The sequence below is a fragment of the Microcebus murinus genome, chromosome 6 (assembly GCF_040939455.1).
Source record: "Microcebus murinus isolate Inina chromosome 6, M.murinus_Inina_mat1.0, whole genome shotgun sequence".
Lineage (NCBI taxonomy): Eukaryota > Metazoa > Chordata > Mammalia > Primates > Cheirogaleidae > Microcebus > Microcebus murinus.
Window position 1 is genome coordinate 720617 of NC_134109.1, and position 4847 is coordinate 725463.

At 44.3% G+C, this 4847-nt stretch overlaps 1 pseudogene; it reads left to right on the forward strand.

Moving 5' to 3' along the window:
• The first annotated feature begins 1387 nt into the window (after window positions 1-1387).
• Window positions 1388-4329, forward strand: LOC142871420 (immunoglobulin heavy variable 3-72-like; annotated as a pseudogene).
• The last annotated feature ends 518 nt before the right edge of the window (window positions 4330-4847 follow it).

Genomic DNA, 4847 nt, shown 5'->3' on the forward strand with positions numbered 1-4847 from the left:
TGTGCACACTGGCGGCTGCATCTTGCCATACCCTACATTATATATGGCAGCCTCTGCCACAGACCGCCTAGTCCCCTGGCTCTTTCACTTCCTGAATATGTCATGTCTCCCCCATTTCAGGTTAGTTTTTAGTCTTATAACATCAATTATCTGAAGTATTAAGTAATGTTTGCAAAATTTCCACTACTGCAGTTTGTTGTTTTCAAAGTTGGTATAAGAATAAAATAAAAAAATATGTTTCTCACAGTGTACATCTTCAAGCTGAGTAACAGATTTATTTGTAAGACCCAGAAAATTTAAGTCTTATATGTCAATAAACATCTTAACAGAAAAAAACACTGCAAATGTGTTCATTGGAATACTACCTCTTGTTACCATCTATGAATGTTTGATCCACACCACAGCACGGCTATGATTTCTGGTCTTTATGCTGAGTTAATAAGAGTACAGACTACATTGTTCCATTTTTATGTATTCTAGAACATAAAAACTAAAATAGTTTAAAGAAGATCAACATCTGCCTCAGGGAATCATAGAAGAAGGTTAGCAAAAAGAAGGGAAGACAGAAGAAGAGATGGAAACATTACGAAGAACTGATTTCCTCACCGTCTTCATAATGATTATGGATATATCAATATTTGTCAATTGCACACCTTAAATGTATGAGGTTTTCTTCATGTCAATTATACCTCATTAAACTTATTTCAGATAAAATATAAAAATATTGGTAAGAAATCTTACAAAGATAATATGTTACATGTCCAAGTACCCTGAAAATTCAACAGCATCAACCCTAGTCCTCTGCATATGTTGGGGTAAAGTCTAAGTGTGGAAAATCACACATGTTCTCATTACAGAGCTCTTGAAACCTCACTAGGCACGTTCAGCTCTGTGCGGCAGTTGGATCATGGGTCAGGCGTGTCTATGCTGAGGAGCAATGGCTCAGATACCAGAACTCACTCTTACCAGACATGAGCTCCGGACACATTACGCAGGCCCTCGATGATCTGTGCTTACTCTTGGATTTGTAACATGGAACAAACATGGACAGTCACAACATATGATCCATGTCCGTGTGCCAATAGGAAATATGATGATGGATGCTAAGTATTGATCACATTACAATCTCACAAGAAGAATTTATATTGTATCAAATGTTAACCTTGTCATACACCTCCCTCCAGAACTCACTTGTGATCTGGACCCTGCACTATCCTCAAGTGTCCCACCCAGAACTTGCTATATAGCAGGGGACATGCAAATAGAGCCCTCCCTCTGCTGATGAAAACCAGCCCAGCCCTCACCCTGCAGCTCTGGGAGAGGAGCCCCAGCCCCGGCATTCCCAGGTGTCCTCATTCAGTGATCAGACTGAACACAGAGACTAACCATGGAGTCTGGGCTGAGCTGGGTTTTCCTTGTTGCTCTGTTACAAGGTAATTAATGGAGAACTAGAGACACTGGGTGTGTGAGTGGGTGTGAGAGCAACAGTGGGTGTGTGTCAGGCAGCTTCTGCCCAGGATGTGTCTGTGTTTGCAGGTGTCCAGTGTGAGGTGCAGCTGGTGGAGTCTGGGGGAGACTTTGTCCATCCTGAGGGGTCGCTGAGACTCTCCTGTGCAGCCTCTGGATTCACCTCAGTGACCACTACATGAATTGTGTCCGCCAAGCTCCAGGGAAGGGGTGAGAGTGGTTTGGTTTTATTAGAAAAAAGGCTAACGGTGGCACAACAGAATATGCTGCATCTGTGAAAGGCAGATTCACCATCTCACGAGATGATTCCAAAAGCACTGTCTCTCTGCAAATGAACAGTCTGAGAACCAAGGACACAGCCACGTACTACTGTGTGAGAGACACAGTGAGGGGACATCAGCATCGCCCAGTCACACACCTCCTGCGATTATGAGCGAGGGCCACCAGGGGGCGTGTGGGCACAAGGAGCAGAGTCAGCCTAGGGCAGGGGTAGGGGATTATAATTGTTCATTTGCTGTCAGAATTTGTGGATTCTGCTCTAGAAATTTCATCCTGGGACCTTCTTTTGTGTCTCTGCACTTGTTACTGTAGTGTCTGAATTAGAAACATCTTGTTGTAGTGAATGAAGACATTCTCACCTGCCCACAAGGCAGAAGGTCACTCACATGGGCAGAAATCACCCTGCCATGATCACTTGGATCAGAGTCTTGAGGAGGCCCAAGGGAATCTGCTGAACGTTTTGGAACCAAACTCAGGACACAGACCTCAGTGGGACTCCCTGACTAGGACATCTCCCTGGTTAGGGCAGGTGGGAAGGGCAGGGGGATGGGTATACACACACCTAATAGAAGTTGTGTGCACTGTGTCAGGGGTGGACACTCTTGAAGCTCTGACTTGGCTGGGGCAAAAGCAATACACTTAACAACATACTTAACCCAAACACTTGCATCCCCATAATATGCTATGATGCTATAAAAGGAAGAGATCCATAAAATTCCTATTTTTACTTGGATTAGAAACACAGACCTGGTCCACACATCCCAGGGCTGCTCCGCGTCTAGGAAACTTTATGTCTAACAGATGTGGAGCTAAGGACCCCAGACATGCATGGTGGCCATGTCAGGAGTTGCCTGCAGATCCCAGAGCCACCCATGGGCCTGGCTGGTCACTGACACAGGATGGCCAGTGATCACTGTCTCAGAGCTGCCAATGTGTGTGCTGCACCTGGTGTGACCAGGATGGGTTGACACACCTGCTCAGCATCACAGACAGTGATGGGACCATAAACAATTGAGAAGGTCTCCACACAATTAAGTTCATTAGGCCTGCCTTATAATGCCAAAAGGAGGGTTTTTAGCTGAAAACATCCATTGATTAATAACATAAAGCTTATGAAAGCACAAAACATAATGGTGTAATTAACATAGAGACATATGGAGAGCACTCTGTAATTATAATATTGGTGTGTCAAGCAATTTTATTTCTCATATAAGGGCTAAAATACAAAATTACTAATAACTATCTTACAAAAATATGTGAATTCTGATATCAGAAACATAAAATGTAATGGCTGTGTGTAAAAGTGTAAAATTTTTGGTATGCAATGACAATTCAGTTGTTATCTATTGAAAATAGACACTTTTAAGTGTAAGGTGTTTTATGTAAGCCTCATGGTAACAACAAATGTAAATTCTATACAAGACATGAAAGAAAAATACAAAGTACTCAAAGCATACCGCTACAGAAAACCACCAAACCACAAAGAAATCAGCAAGAAAACTAGAAACCAACAATACATGTATAAAACAACCAGCAAACAAAACATAGGAGTAGTAAGTACATATTGAAATTACTAGGAGTATAAATGGATTAAATCATCCAATGAAAAGAAAGATGACTGAAAGGTTAAACAAATAAATGAATTAAAATATTCAACTATTTCTCTAGTACAAGAGACACAGCTAACTTATAAGAACGCACATAGACAGAAACTGAAGCTATAGAAAAATAAATTTCATGAAAATGAAAACCAATATAGAGCAGGGGTAGTTACACGTACATGAAACACAGTAGACTTCAACACAAAAGTGGTAATTAGAGAAAAAGAAGAACCTTGCATAATTATAAGTTGTAAATTCATAAACAGGATGGCACTTTTGTAAATAAATACTCCCTATAATCTGGTCACTGAACTATATCAAGCAATTTTGCAAAAATCTGAAGAGATGAAAAGACTGTTGTCCTCCAACACATGAATGGATATGGAAAAGTCTACATAAACAATGAAATACTAGTCAGTGGGGAAAAAAAGGGAAGAAAGAAATAAAAGAAATGCTGTCGCTCTATGACAACATGGGTGGAACTGAAAAACACTGTACAAAATTAAATCAGCCAGACCCAGAAAGACAAAGGCTGGGTGACTCAAATATATTTTATACATGTGTAATTTCCAACAGTACAAGACAGTAAAGCAAGGAGTAGAATGGCGGTTATCAGATGCCAGGGGTGAAAGGAATAGTGGGATGATGGGCAAAGGGTACAAAGCCTCAATTAGACACGAAAATTTTTTGAGGTCTATGGCACCAAGCTGTCAATATAGCTAAAATAATTTATTTTACATCCCCAAATCGTTAAGAGAGTGATGAAAAATGTTCTGGACACAAGATACAGGTTCATTAGGCCGTGGACGTGTTGACTAGAGGGATCTGGTGATTCCACCTCGCATTCCGCAGTCCCGCCTCAGTCTGTGCCCAGAACCACACGCAGGACAACTCGTGGATTCACATCAAGAAGAAACACCAAGAGGACAGGGATTCGCAGCTTCCTGGGGTGTGGGAGGCAGAGCTGGCAGACCGGAAGTGACCCAGGTGTAGTGTTTCCTGGGGCAGTGATCTCTCTCGGGTCAGGCTGGGACGCTCCGTGGTGCTGTCAGGTGCGCAGCCTCCACGCAGGTGTGCACCCTCCGTGTCCAGATTCTTATCTCCCGTGTAGACACAGCCGGGCCTCCCCGTGCCAGCGGTGGTGCAGTGTCTCCACTTCTGTGGCCCACGCACGTGCCTCAGAGCCGCCCAGCCAGTGGCGACGTGGCGATACACAGGCGACACAGCCTGGAGAGGACCGTCAAGGACCGGTAGGACCCAGCCCCTGGTGTTCCTGTGCCCCGGCTCTACCGCAGGCCCTGGGGCACCCCGAGTGGGAACCGCAGACCCAGCACGGAGCCTCAGGACTCCCGTGGTCTGTCCCACAAGGCCGGGCCTCCTGGACCCACGACTCGAGGGAGGAGCTATTTAGTGTCCCTCAGCGCCCACAGAGGTGACCCAGGGTCCTGTGGGTGTCCCAGCAGGAGCAAACTCAGTGTGAGGGACAGGGCGGGGCTGGCC